General features: G+C 36.7%; 1 long non-coding RNA gene across 1 annotated transcript in view; it reads left to right on the forward strand.

Annotated features, from left to right (window-relative positions):
* Positions 1-15,689, forward strand: part of LOC121072497 — an 82,737-nt gene extending 67,048 nt beyond the window's left edge. Inside the window, exon 3 of the long non-coding RNA XR_005821265.1 lies at positions 15,547-15,689. This is a non-coding gene — a long non-coding RNA (uncharacterized LOC121072497). The remainder of the gene's footprint in view (positions 1-15,546) is intronic.
* Positions 15,690-15,960: the final 271 nt, after the last annotated feature.

Raw genomic sequence — 15,960 nt, forward strand, 5'->3', positions numbered from 1 at the left:
AAGCAGTAATCTAATTGCTAAGTGGGTAGAAATGTACAGACCATCTTGCTGCTTACTTAGTAAATGAAATTTTTTTGCAGGGTTGCTATACGGAAACTGAGTACAATAAAGCTTATTGAAGTTGCTGTAATGTAACAAAGAGATTAAAAGTGTTATCTTCAATGTGACAGCTACATTTTGTTCTCTAGGGAGTGTTTTGAAGCATTTATTCCCTGCCAGAAAAAAAAACCTTCTGGTCTGACACATTGAAGTTTCACATAAGAAGTAATAGTGTAAAATTAGTAGACCTCATCATGAATAATTCAGGATTTCTAATTTCATCTGAGGCCTGTCTTTACAAATTAAGTTAATGGTAAACTTAATGGTAAATAGTGATTTGAATGAGATAATAGACTTTTTTTTCTTCATAAAAATGTAAATACTGGAACCAATTATAAAAACTAGATGAAAGACAGAGCCCAAGTTTTTAAACTCTTTATATTATTTATAGTTCTTTCCAGATCGCCCAGTAATTATATGACCAAGTAAACAAGTATTGATTGCAGAAAATGGTTTGAAAGAAGAGATGAGTGTATCTCATGTGTTCCCTGTGCAATGTGATTATTGAAACCACTCGATAGCCTCATCTGGTCTCAAGTGACTGCTTGTGCACTTAAACATAGTAGCTACTTATTTAGAAGAAACGTGAGTCTTGATTTACATCTGTGATATGCAGTACAACATAGAATGAAGGTATGCACTTGCTGATGGTTCTTTAAACCAGTCCAGCAATTCCTTATCACACAAGTAAGGAATCAGGAATCATCTAGAAGCTTGGAAAACCTGGGTCTCTCTAGCAACAAGCTTAAAGATCTCTAAAGATCGGTATCTGGACCCTTATGTGAAGAAATAAATGCCTTTCAGTATTGCAAGGAACAACAGCCACTTACAGTTTCAGAATGAAGCAACTGCTGAAAAGCCAAGTTAGAATAAGCATGGACTCTTAAGGAGTCAGGGATGGAAGGAAGGAAAGCACCCATAACTCTGTCTCCCAAAAAACATATAAAAAAATATAAATCTATAAATGTGTTTTCTGACCAAAAGAAAAAAAAAACCTTGCCACACTTGGTGCCACCTTCTGCGTTGTACAGCCCTTACTAGGACTTTCCCCAGGGCATATTCCTGTCAGAGAGCAGAGAACTGCACAGTAAAAGCTTACTGGCATGCAGAATGAAGGCCTCCGACATTAAACACAAGGTCTCAAATGTAAAAAAAAAAAAAATCAAGTTCTATGCCTGCTGATATACTACTTCATTAGGAATACACTAAAAGTTCCTTTCAGAATACTAAAATGGCCTGAATAAAGCCATTGCACTTCTTCAGAAGCACAAGAGAGTTTCATTACATGAATCACAGGTAATATAGGGGTGAGTCTTAGAAAAAATTCCTGTCAGGGCCACCATGTGCTGATGAAATGAAATAGTATCAGTAGATTCCTGAACAAACAACTCAAATCTCATAATAAATTCTGTTTTTTATTATTGTTTTCTAATCTGCAGTCATGGGGTATCAAGCTACAGCACACATCAGCAGGTGACATGGCTATGAAGGCTTCTGGGTTGCTTTTGAGTTGTCAGTGCTCTTCCCATTTGCTTGTTGTGTTGAAGTTTCTAGGAAGACTATTTTTTTTTTTTTTTGTGGGGGGGGAGGATTTTTTTTTTAGTGGCATGAATGCTAGTTGTCTGCTATACTCTCCAGTTGGAGTTAATTTAGTCAGCAAAGTTTAGCACAGGACTTGGTTTCCCAAGATGTGAAAGGCAACTCGGTTGACTTTCTGTGTCCCAAAACGCATGGCTTTATTGTGCATATAAGAACAAGTGGCATATAGACTGTTTTCGTGCCTATTGATACTGGTAGCCCTTTCTATAAGAAGGTAATCTACAAAGCCTGAAAATCTGTTTGTACCATGTACAGGATAATGTTAACATCAGGTTATGTAGTTAAAATATGTGATTTTAAGTGTGGACGTAGTCCAGTTGGAAGTCAGTAAGAACATTTCTGCCTTTAAGCCTGTATGTAAATGTGTAGGAGAAAAGCCTTAGTTATTAGGTAGGTGTGTGTATAAATATTTATATTCGTGTTCGTGCACATACACATATAAGCTGTTATGCAGCAATAACTACAGAATATATTAATGTTTAATATTCAAATGAGAGCAGAAAATATACTGTCTCTAAGTAGTCTGCATAGCAAATGCACAAATAAACAAAAATTGGACTTGGGAAACTTGACAAATATTTGAATTCTCTTTTGGATCTTCTGTATTCTGAGCATGTAACTGTAGGTTTGTTTTTGATGTTCTCTGAGCCCTGCCTGTTTTGGTACCCAGAACAGCAGTAAATTGAGTGTCTGACAGCTCCTGAAAACCATGTTCTGTTGCTTTCAGGTTGAATACCTTCTGAAATCGATGAAAGAAAATGTACAATCTTTATACATGTTTAATGTATTTCTGCAAGAAAAGGTCAAATGAAGTGGAACATTTCATTTTTGGTGATCTTGTGTTTGTGGTGGCAGATGGGAATTATGATGATCAGATCCAGCTGGTAGCTGTGCTACTCTTAAAATGGGGAGAAATGTTTGTGCCTCAGTGAGAGTTGGGGGGAAGATACAGAACCATCATAAATATCAAGAATACATTAACCTATGTGCCTAACCTGCTGCTTGCAGATTCAGTATGCTCCAGTTAACTACTTTTATGTTGAACTAGATGGTTTATTTTGCAACAAGTATTACACCATTTTCTCTTATTTGATATGCACATAGGGCTACAAGAGGGTTCTCTAAGGCATGCATATGTATGCACACACCCATGTGCTTAAGGTGGCGTCTTCTGGATGACAATAACATCTAAAACACCTGCTTCTTAACTTAATGGTTGGTGAAAAACATATCAAAGTATCTAACATCTAGTGTATGCATGGAATCAAATTATATTTAACAAAGCCAAAAAAAAAAAGTGAAGGCAACTTAAAGCTACGCTCTAATATTTAATACTAATTTTAGAACAGATGCAGAACAGATGCAATGTATACCCTTTTTTTTTAACTATTGTTTCATTTTGATCTTTTTTTTCTGTAAGGAGAAAAGAAATTCCCACCATCTCCAGTTAGCAGCAAGTTCTCTGAAGACAGTGATGGCATGAAATAAAAAGGCAGGAACTGATTTCACTTTATTGGATGATTTAGGGATAGGCAAGGTCTCAAAGTTAACAGGTATTGGCAGAAGATAGTGGGTGTTATAATTTCTTGTCTCTTTTAGATATTGAATATCTGAGTGGAGAGAACTAAATAGAAAACACCCAGGTTCAGGAAATCAAAGCTTTCTGAAAGTGAGCAATTTTGGCTGTCAGTGACCCCCACATCCTCATTTTCAAATTTGGGACTCAATTTAATTTCTTCAGTTTTTGCTTTTTGGATTCAAAGTGAAGCCTATCTGGAAAAGCTTGAGATCTGTTCTAAGAAATCTATGCTGAGCTGCAATTTTGTCCAGGCCTCCTAATGTTCTAGAGATAGGACCTCTTCTGAGACCTAACAAATACTATTGCTTAGTATATTACAGGGTGAACCTTCAAGATTAAGAAATTTTTCTTAATGCCCAGTTTGAACCTCCTGTGTGCAGCCTTATACCATTCCCTTGCATTCTAATTGTGTTGTTTTTCTCTTTTTTTTTTCTTTTTTAATAAAATTGTGCTGTATAGTTATCAATATCTGAGCTGAATTCTGCTTTTTCTGATCCACTGTTAGAGCAGACCATAAACTACTTCAGCTCTACGTGTGCTGGACTGGAGTTAAAACTACTACTCTGTTATATTTGACACTACTGGAAGAGTTTTAGGGACCCGACAACTGAATGATTCCCTGTATGATAGTCAGGGAGAGGGCAGATCTTAAAATGACATCCGAATTTTATGTATTTGTAGATACAGTCTGCATATCTGGCTTTCTCTGTGTGGATTGCAGTGCAATGCAGGTGAGGGCAAGTGTCTAATCTAGCTCTAGAGAAGAGTATTTCCATTCTTGAGCTCCCTTGCTTCAGGGTTAGTTACTCGTGCCGCAGGTCCTCTGACCTTGCTGCACATGATTTTGTGGCTGCTTGTCGTTGTGAGTGGGCATACCCGGGGCTTTGCAGCCACTGGTGGCTTTTAAAGGATTTCATGCAAAACAGCATACAGATCTTACTGTAGGAAGCAAAACCATTTACTTGTCCAACTGAGATATTGAGCTCCCCATCACTTTGAGGTTTAATTGGTACCTTAATTGCAGCTTAACTGGCATAAAAGGCTTTGCACTAAAAACATTAAATGTGTATCCTATTAAAATAAATAAAAAATATAATAATTTCAAGATTTCACTTGAGCTCAGTAGGGTGCTTTTGGAATACATCCTTTGTCAACCTGCATGGCCAGAATATGCAGCCCTGCTGCCTTCTCAGTAGGCCTGTCTGTTGTGTGCCAGAATGGTCTCTGGTAGTTGTATATTGTTATAGTTTGTTATCCTGCTTGAATTTTAACGATAAGGGAGCTGAGCTTCATCCAGGTCATAATGTAGTTGAAACAAGTTGTGCTGATGACTGGTGGTTGTTCCATACAATGACAGCAGTGAGGTCTTAGCCTGGCAGGTAGTTTAGCTGGGGAAAAACCCTCGGCATCACACAGCCCATGTGGACTTCTAGGATGAGAATACACAGCCACTGCAGTATTTAGGAAAAAGTCTTTTAAGTGTTATGGCTCCATTTTTTTTGCCTGCTTTTTGTTGACAGTGAGTCTCACTTCAAGGTTAGCAAAGATTGCACTGTACTAACTTGTTGTTGTTCTAGTAGTCCATATTTTTGTGAATGGGAAGGGTCAAAAACACTTTTTTGTTGTTGTTGTTGTTGTTTTTTTAATAGTAGTAGGTTTTTGTAGGATGTTGTTACAGGTAGGTATTTTTCAGAAGGTATGTACTTGAATAATAGTTCTGTCAACCCTTAAATGGCTTAAAAATTTCTGGATCTCACACACATTACTCCTGAATATTTCCTTTTTCTTTTTTTCCCTGATCCCCTGACCCTCACATTAGGATGCATAAGGCCTCATTTGAAAAAAAAATTACTTTTAAAACCAAAGCTCTTTTCAGCCCCAGGAGATGTACATGATTAGAGAGTTACTAAGCACTTTAACGCAATCACTCAGGCTGTAAGAAATAAATATATTAATGGAAAGTGATCAGCAAGAATCAATAATTTGCTGGGAGACCTCAGTGAGAGGGAAAAGAAGTCCCTCTGGCTTTTAATTTTGGAATCCACATTAAGATGTGCTGAGTACTCATGATCCTCATGGGATTCATCATTCCTTATTAACAGCAGATAGGATGATTTTGCTTGTGGAAAAAAAAAAGTGCATGTGACAAGGATGGAGGAAAACTCAAATCTGTAATTCTTGAAATGATTTAGAAAACCCTGTGAGCTACTGGCATGTTTTCAATAAGTTCAGTTCCATAGATAAGACTGGCTAAGGTGAGCAGAACAAAACAGACGCAAGATGCCTATCCTGTGGCTGTGAACATAACAGAAACAATTTGATGTAGCCTTCTCCAAATACAATTACCTAATAATTACATGTCTCATTTAGGGTAATATGGAGTTTTCTGAGAGTGCATTTCCCCGTGCTTCCACAGCTGTAAAAATGATCTGATAAGAGAGAATTTGACCTGAGTTATCTCATGCGTGCCACAGTGCAGAATTGAGGTTGGTCACATTTGTGCTTTAGTGCAGGGGATCTTCATGCACACACATATAAATATATGATGTGTATGTATGCATGTATGTAAGTATGTCACATGGGTGTGTACATATGCATATATAACTTTGCATTGTTGCAGTTAGATGTCTTTGGCCCCAAAAAACATTCTGGCCCAAAGAAATTACAAAACTACTGCGCTAATTACCCTGCTCCCAGCTTTGATATTTTGTTTTCTCCTACATAATAGCTGTGTAATAAGCAGTAATTTACCCTGTCATTGTATTGTGAAGGAAAAAAAAAAAAAAAAAAAAAAAAGAATTACTCCCCTGTTTACAGGTAAATGAACTGAGAAACGGGAACATTAAGGACTATCTTGACATTGTTTGCAAGCCTGTGAGAGAGTCAGTACTAAAAATCAGAATTACTGAGTACCATTTCAGTATCTTAACTATATGTACACTTCTATATCTGAGCATAGTTCTGTATTCTCTTTTTCTGGAAATCCATTTCTAACACATGAAAAGGATGTTGCAGACTCGTCATGCTCTCAAGGAAGAGTGAGAGAAGTCATGGGTTTTGGGCTTATATCCTTTTATATTTTGAAGTTGCTCAGATATACAGTCTGAGTAGTTTTGATCTCTCTAATCATCTTGTTGGGTATGACTATGGGTTACTTATTCCACTGTTGACAACTTTTTATAAGTGTGTCTGTACTGGAGCCAGTGCTTCTGTGAATATACACGCACTGATTTTGTTTTATTTTTAATTTTTATTTTTTCCTCTTCTGACTTGTTTCTTACATTTTACCAGGCCTGGCATGATCTCACGGTTCCTGTAGTAGGAAAAACGATCACCACCAAAATAGTAACTAGCGTAAATAACATATGCAGAGTTCATATTTTATCTAAAGGCATAGAAATGCATAGGAGATCATGGAAAATGGTTGCCTTTAGGATACATTAGCTCCATAATACATGGCAATCAGCTGTGGTGTAGAAGAAGGCAGCCTGCCCCCTCAGTGTAGTACTGCATGCATGTTTTTTGCAACTTTTTCAGCAGCTCAAAACAGAAAGAGCCTTTTATATCTAAAAGTTCAAGAAGGATTTAGATAGAAAACTTAGAGAGAGTTAGCTGGGTTTTGGGCAGGAAAATGGAATAAAACTCACTACTTACCAAAACTTGTTACGCAACCTCTGGCTAAGGTAACAGATTAGAATACAGTTTTAGAAAATTTCTGATCTAAACAGACATTATAGTACTATTTTTGTAATGCTCAAACACTTAAAGGCAGTGACAGATTAGTGACTGGTAACTGCAAGGTTAGAGATCCAGGTTCACAGGAATATGCTTGTTTTATATTCTGCAGTCGCCAAACTGAGTCCACAGTAAGCACAAAGAGATCCTATTGACAAATAATTTCAGTGTCACCTTTGGGCTAGGTGGTCTTTTCAATCTTGATAAGTAGACTCTCTGTGCATTCACCTGTAACCACTATTCTCAGTTGTAACCTGTATTTATATATTTATTGCTGTATGGAGAGGTGTATTTTTGGCAAGCAGAATGTATCTAGTGTTGTGTTCTGTGTGCCCTGCAGCTATTTTCTCTCTCAGACATGTTCAGCTCAGTTTTGGGCCACCTCTATGTTACCCCATATCTCAGCCATTGTTTTATTTATTTATTTATTTATTTATTATTTTAAACACCTAGTATCAACTTTGCATTACATTCACTTATAAATCCATGTGCATCCTGATGACCTACATTAAACCTAATGACCCTTCTTGTAGCCAGAGAAAATCAAATCAATGTGAGGACATGAAAGAAGCACAAATCCCATTTTCGACTTGAATATAATAAATAAGAACAGATATGTCACAGAGGTTACTGAGTCAAAGCTAAATCTAGTGAGCAAGAACCTGGGAGCTCCAAAGTGAGTCTTACAACAATTTGATTCCTAAGGAAGTGGAAAGAAATCAATAGAAAGCTAGTCATCCATTTTCACAGAGGCCATGCTTTGTTTTAGTCCCTAGCTTCCTGGCCAAGTTTCTGTCACTGTTAGGTGGATTGGACTGGTGTTTTTCTCTAAATATAAATATGTTTTCTGCTTGCCCCTTGTATTGTTGAAAGCTTTGTCTTATGTTGTATGTGATCTTCGCTCTGGTGTTCAGATAAATGGTCCAAGTTTCTACTTTAACAGATGCTTTGGTGGAAATGTTTTTGGTATGCTATAGTTAACAGGTATTTGATTTCATTGTTCTTTTTCATATATGCTCCCTTGGTGTACTGCAGTAAGTGATGATACGCTGTGATGTCAAGATCTGAGAGGTTTTATCACTGTGTTTCTTTTGACTGGCAAACATATGCCATAAAGCTTTGTGTACGGTAACAAGGCAGAAATAAAATAATTAAGGGAAAAAAAAAACCTCTCTGAAGAGTACAGGAGCCCTTTTGGCAGCAAAAAGAATGAAATTGTGATGTGCAGATCAACTAAGCTGTGGTGACGAGGGCATTAGTGGAACTTGCTGTGGTGTGAAGTCAAGTTATATATAGCTCTTCAAAAGAAAAGCTCTTCTATCAAAAGAAAGGTAAAGAATGACTTGAAGTGGTCTTTCCCTTGTAGTTCCCATCCACAGTGCTTAGTAGTTACAATTTGCAGTCTATTAATTTATTTGAATTTTGTTTCTGCTTTTTCCTTCTATGAAATATTTAGCATGAGGTTGAAGAGGTTTTATCCATTTTAGCCAGGGGACTATATCTGTCGCTGGAACATTAAAGAATTGAACAAGAAAGTTGCAGTACTACTAAAGGAATAACAATAGGAAGTGTCAGGGGGACTTATGATGACAGAAACTTCTCTGGTCTTATATCCAAAAAGGTACAATAAATAAATTCCAGGTTTCAAAAGCCTAAAGAAATGAAAACGACACAAAGTATAACATTTACAGCATGTATTTAGCATCTCCTTAGAAACCAAGAGCTAGCAAAAATCTGGAAATTACATTCTGGATGGGGTGCAACAAAACCACAGGTTTCTGTCTCCTTGGTTTCATTTGCTTCACATCCTATTGAACATGGTCAATGTGTCTTTTAAAATAACTTGCAAGGTAGATTTACCCTACCTCTGACCTCTCATTTGTCCATTCCCAATTGATTTGATATTATCTGCTTTTCAGCTGATGCCCTTGGTGCAGACAATGAGATTTCTTTTCCACAGGCTCTGACCCTGCACTCCCCACTTCAGATCTATCGCTTGTTTCTGTTTTATGAGGATATGAAATTCTTTATATAAAAAGATGTGCAGCAGCAAAGACAGAGGGTTTGCAGCTAGCAAGTCTTTGTTATTTGTAAATTTTTTTTTCTGGAGGTAATGAGGCTATTTTGAAAGTCACTGTGTTCAGCTTTCTTCTCTTGGGTTGGTAATTCCGTGAGTCCTCCTGAGCTGGAGCCTTGTGCAGCTTCAGCAGTTCTGCATGTTAGGTTGAATTTTTCAGTTAGCACTCTTTTCTCTGTCACTTTTATCGTTTACACCATCCAATTTTATTAGAAAAAATATTTTAAAATGTAAAAATGTGCTTTCCAGTTTCCCTGCTCTTAACCTAAAATTTAACTTCTTGTCATGATGCTTTTAATGCCAATGTAGAAACATTTGTGTATGTAATGAAGGAGCTTTGAGCCCAAGCACTGTAAACCAGCAAGGCAAATAGCAGCTCTAGCCAAAGCAATGGATGAGTTTCACATTGTTGCTACTATTCTGCACTTTCCAGACTTTTCTAGCTGAGCTGAGTTTCCATTGCAAACTCAGTTTTCAAGCCCTCTGAAAAATAACATAGTCCATTCCAGCAGAAGGAAAGGAGTGATGATGGATGTAGGGATTGAGTAGGTTTACACTGTTTTTGCTTTTTGGTTTAATGAAAAAATGGGGAGGATTGTTTTTTTGTTCTTGTTGTTTGTTTATTTGCTTCTTTTGTAGAATGTGCATCTTGTATATAAATGGCCTTCTGAAGTTCATGTCAAACTGTGGTATTTAAAGAAAATAGTTTTATCTCCTTTTGAAAAAGTCTTGCTTTTCATATAATTGAAATAGTGCAGGCTAATGTTGTCAAGCCTGTTTATTTTATTTGCTGACAACATGCTCTTGTTGCTGTTGATGGAGTGTTTAGTTGCGACCTTGCTTTGTGAAAAGAAGGACTACAATTTCTGTAATGAGAGAGATTTGGAGTTTAAAACAAGGAAAATAAGTGTTTAAGATAAAACTGCAAATATTCGATATGTGAAAAGTTAAATGGTAGCAACAGAATTGAAAACTGAGGATTTGAGACCACAGTGCACTGTGACTGCACTGACCTGGAAGTGTAGCCTTGTGTTGCACCATGCAGTATATTGTATAGCTCTTGACAGTGCTTTCTTTTGTACATCACAAAAAGTTAATACAAAAATGGATATTTCCCAGAGCTCTTCAACAATTTTTTGATTTAATAGACAACATTAATCCTTCAAGCCTTCTGATGGTCTGTATTTTGTGCTTCTTGGCACTGGCACATCATCACTTGAACAGTTTCTGTTGAAAAGTACCTGTCAGCAATAAAGAAAGACTCCTCTGATTTTAAAAAAGTAAAGTAAGAAACAAAGCCAAAAAAATCACCAGCTGAAAACAAAACTCTGTGGGGCTGGAGGAGACTTTTACTCTATTTGCTTCAGAGGGGCTGATTAAATGTGTAGTCTCTCTTAAACATTATCTTGTATATATTTTCTTGGGCTTATTTTTATTAAATTGTTGTGGCAATATAGCAACATTTCTTTGCGTTTGAGATGTTACAATGAATTTTTGCCATTACCTTTCTTTTAGGTAGCATAAAAAGCTGCAGCTCCATTTGAACATCAAGCGATCTGGGCTTGACTTGAGCAGCTTTGCTTCAATGCTTTCAGTAAAATGTAAGAATGCAGCCTTCGATATTCCACATGCAGAAGAAAATTGTTGATAAATTATAATTCTTTGAAATAGATTTGTATGAAGATATAGGATAAAAATAGGCATCCATGGTAATTTTCTGGAGGAAAAAATAGATAAAGAAGCATAAAAGCTTCACTGATAGAATTCCAGTCCCTGAATTTTAAGCTGTTCTTTATGCTCATGGTATGTCATTCTGAGCTAATTTCACTTGGAAAAGCACCGATTTTTGTGCGGCAGACAAGTAAAAAACTTTCAGCTCTAGAGAGGAATATGAAGAGCTTGATATAGCACAGCATGATGTGTTCTAATAACTTATTCAGACTAGGAGATCCCAGACTTAGAGAGCTGCAAATGTATGTAATATTTCAGTCTGGTCAAATTAAAAACTAAATTAATTAAAATTAAAGCATTCAGGAATTTATGAAGATTGTGGTTTTCTGTGTGTTTCTGTAGAAATGAAATCCTGAAAAGCAACTTTGTGATTTTTTTTTTTCCTCCCTAAAAAGGAAAATATGTCATTTTGTGTTTTCTTATTGCTTTGAAGGTCTAAATGAGGTCAACCCATAAGAAAATTGTTTGACATAGAAGAAAAAAAAGGCAGAAAAAATCTCCTGTTTGTCTAAGTTTTCCAACAAACATGCTAGAATGGATGTAGTTTTTCCTCAAAGGTTTCCTAATCTATTTTAGGAGAAATACATAATTGGAGAGAAGGCAACCAATTGCTAAACTTAATGCATGTAGTTGAATTCAGAGCCGATATTTCTTGAAATTGGGCAATTTCTGGAAGTCTTGGCAGCTGACAGGGAAGAGAGAAGTGACAGAAAGGCTGGACAATGAAAGTCCTTGTTCAGAGCTACAAGGTGAGGGAATAGGGGGAGTTTGTTTTGAAGGAGTCAGGTTATGTTTCTGGACAATGAACTGGGTTTCTACCTACTGTTTGTAGGTCTACAGTATAGGTCTTTGGAATTGCAACAGCTAAGCTTCCTGAAACTGGCTGACTTTTAAATAATTTCATTGTAGTCTGCTGAAATCTGTGGGTGACTCTGGAGAATCCATCTGTATTTGAGGGGATGATGGGATCTTTCACAACAAAAATTTACTGATTTTGAAATGGGAGGAGAGCAGAAACCTCCAGGTGAGGTGGAAGTATGCTCACTTGATGAAATAGCATTCTTACTAACTAATGTTGGAGTGCTTATTTGCTCACTTTGCCGTCCTATGTTACAGCCCTTTAGCATAGTATCAAATTTCTCCAGATCAGGAACTTCTAAGACAGATTCTGATCTGAAAATTCAGCCTTTGGATGAAATTTTGCTTCACTCATACTTGACAACATTTTAATTTTTTTTCCCATTTGACCTCAATGCAGTCTGTTTTGTGTTTTTTTGTTTGGTTGGTTTTGGTTTTGTTTTTTTTTTGGTGGCTATATCTTTTAGGCTGTTACCACTATAGGAGTAAATAGGATCTAAGCTCTAAGTCTTTTTTCTCCTTAAAATTAGACAGATACTAAAGTATGACTCATTCTTGTTGTTAATCTTTTTTTTTTTCCTACCACTCCTCTTTTCTCTAATCATTTTCTCTTTTTTTTTTATTTCAAAATTTCAGACACACAAGCAGACTGACTTACTGGCGGAATATCTTCCTATAACTGTATCTTTAAAAGCCTATTTCTCAGCAAAAGCATGTTTTATATTTCAGTGGTTCTTTCTTGACTCCATTGCACAATGTAATGTAGCATAGCTGATAGACTTCATTTAAAAATTTGGAGTGAACTCACTGTAGTTTTGGTACTCTTCAAGTCTGGCTTTCCACTTCTAGGTGGGAGACTTACAATGTATCTGAAAAAGATGGTTATGAATATTTTTAAGCAACACTTGTAAGAAGTTAATGCCACCTTAATAGACTATTAAACGTATGCCTATTATTAGCAGTAGTGATGCACAATTAAATTTCTGAAAATAAATCATATAAATGACATACATGAGTACTATTAAATTGCCATTCTGTTTCCTTTCCTACTGTGCTTAGAACCAAGCTATGAGCCTAGTCCTCCTTGCAAATGTGTCTTACCCCACCTGCCCACACCAAGTACTACAGAGTCTGGCGGGTTGTCCTTTGTCCTTATCAGCCTGAATTTTGGTATTAATACTCACACTCAGTGTTTCTGATGATCTTAGAGAATCTTACTGATACAGCTACATAGGTGAAGGTGGCTTTGCATCCCAAGGCTCCTTTCTGTGACCCTATGGTTCAAAATAGTTGCATTTCATCCATATTCTTCACCCTTTGGTCACATAAGTAGTTTGCTTTAGCCTCAACTCCCCTACTTAGTTCTAATTTGCTCTCTTTTAAGAATGACAGTTAAAACCTGGCTTTGTTTTATTTAACCAATTAATACAAGTGCTAATAAAAATTACTCTGTGTATGTCGTCATCCTCATTTATGTGCATTTTGGAGAGGAATGAAAATGTGTACATATCCTTGTCATATAGCGCCTGATAAAAATCAAGTTGAAAATTAATACAGTTAAACAAGACTGGGGATATTAGGATCTCTGGGTTACTTCTCTGATCTCTATGGATCTGAATGTATAATTGTCATTAATACTGATAGAAGTTATGGACTTTAGCTTGAGGACATAAGACCCAATAGAAAATTATTCGTAAAAAGAACTTCATAATTAGCATTCCAGGCAGCGCGTTATTAAAAACATGACTGTTTAATCCCTCCTTTGGATGTAGCAGAAACCTTTTCATTATGTTTGGTCTGGATTCATTGGGAGAAATGGGAATAGAGGGAGTTCTTAAAAAGAGCAGTTTATCTTCAGTCATTAGGTCTCATAATGATTAGCTGTTTCCCTCATCCACCCATCAGGTTCCCAAGACACATATGAATTAGTATTTGTGCAAAGATTTCTTTGCTGTTAATCCATTTGCTTGTGTTTTGGTTTTGTTGTTGTTGTTTTTACTACGGGAGAAGCTCTGTTGTGTGACATTTCAGTAAAATGGTTTTAACTGTTGTGGAGACAAGCATGGAGGTATTAGGTTGACTATGAGAGATATGCAGGGTAGATCAAATCCATGGCCTTTTCACATTATAGCCTGAGTTTTTTTTAGTAAGCTGTAACTCAATAATGGCATGTTTTGCAGTTTTAAATGTATTTTTTATTATTCTAAGTAAATTTCTAGTACCTGGAGCTTGTACAAATTATTTTCAGTCAGCTCATCTTAGTGAAGTATTATATAATCCTTGATCTTTTCCATTTTGATCAGGATCAAAATGTCACCTTTGATTTGCTTCTTTCACACTTCCTGTTCTTTTTAGACAGATCTAAGGTTGCTTGGGAGAGTGCCTGTACTCTAGCTCATAACAATCTATCATCTTCTAGTCTTGACCTCTGCTTCTTCCTTTTTCCCTCTCCCAAATCAATATTTGCTCTGTGACAGCTGGAAAAAAAAATTAGGAATCTATCTTCCAGACCAGAGCTAGCAAAGAGAGAATAAGCATGAGAAAAAAATAAGCATCCTTTTAAATAGGACTGCTTTATTCTCACTGGATTACGATCCGCTGAAAAGCACATTGCCTTTAGACAGCACATTCTCAGGGCAGGTGTTCTCCCAAACCCTGTGAAGTGGACAGCTGAGGTTTTCACCTACTATCTGGCACTGCTAATTTACCTGGATACTGGAAACTGCAATGGTGGATTACCTCTGGAAAGATCCCTTATGGCAGTTTCATTTCAGTTTTCTACTTTTAATTAAAATAATGTTTATTACCATAACATGTAGAGATGTCTTTTGGTGTGGCAGGTATTGCAGTCAAGGCACTGCACTGCACATAGAGCCCAAGGAATTTCTTCGCTGGTCTTTTTAAAATAAATCCATGCATGACTCATATTTGAGATCACTTTGGGAAGCACAGGTGAGTTTGAGAGTATTGTATTGACAGTCCCCACTAATCTTGCTTGCATGAGGTGGTGAAACAACATCATGTAATCTCCTCAGACTCCTACTTGTTCATTTTGGTCTAACTGACATTAATGATAAGCATGGTATTTGTATCTATTTAAACTTTGCCAGCCTGTAAATTATTCACCAGATAAAATGTCAGTTTTACATGAATATCCCTAAAGATTATTACACCATCACAGAAAAGGAAGATAACGGAAAAGTTCATTACAGTACAAACCACCCAAGTCCCAGAACAAATTGAGTTCTTGTTTGTGTAGGCAGGAACTTGGATACATCTGCAGGTTTTTTCTTTCACTGTTGTTCAGTCAAGTGAACTTAAAAAAAAAAAAAAAAAAAAAAAAGGGGGGGAGGGGAACTTGGCAACTTATGCAATTAGAAGTATGCAAATGATTTTGTAGGCCCAAATCCCACAGATGGATTGAGATATTAGTTTTTCTTTGATCTGACTCTGCATCTACTTTTCAGTCCTCTCTAGGAACAGTTTAATCCAGAAGGAAACAGTTTAGTCTGAAGTCTGAGTGCTGGGCCCTTGTGAAAACACATCATAGAAATCTGTATTACAAATTATAAGATTTGTGTGAATGAAATATGAATTTAAGGGTGTGGAAGCACCAGAAGAAGAAATGACGGAAGGATAGATGAAGCAAGGTTTGATGGCACTTAGAGGATCAACAAGATCATAGGACAGTTGCATAAAGGTTTCCAAGACCTGAGAACAGGAAAACAAGCAGTGGTGAAATAATGCACAGACAAAAGCTGTTAGGATTGAGGATGGAGAGGAAAGAAAAGACCAGGACTGCAGCAATCAGACAAATAAAGAGACAAAAGACAGTGAGTAAATCAGTGATATTTTCTTATTCCCTTAGGACTGGCACAGAATGGAGGGTCTGAAGGTCAGAATCGCTGTCAACTCCCCAGAGATGTGAAAAGCACAACCGTATTTCACCTCCTTCACAAGAACAGCCCTGGAGATGTGAAATCTTAGTAGGTGGTATCTCTTCTGCTCCATGACAATATAAGTGATAACAGGCAGATTACTTCAGTGTGTGTCTGTGTTGGTGCTTGCAAGAGTGTGGGTATGAGAAAATGCATGATCATTATTATTATTAAATATGATCATCTTCCTCTCTTGTATGGCCTCATATTAAACTTTTCTACATTATTTTAGCTTTGTTGCTACAATGTTGCTGGGATATCCTAAGTAAATATTGCTATAGCCTCAAAAGTTACACTGCTTCTCTCAACTCAGATCTCAGTGTTTGTGTTGGTATGTGAAACAT

This window comes from Cygnus olor, chromosome 6, assembly GCF_009769625.2.
Source record: "Cygnus olor isolate bCygOlo1 chromosome 6, bCygOlo1.pri.v2, whole genome shotgun sequence".
Lineage (NCBI taxonomy): Eukaryota > Metazoa > Chordata > Aves > Anseriformes > Anatidae > Cygnus > Cygnus olor.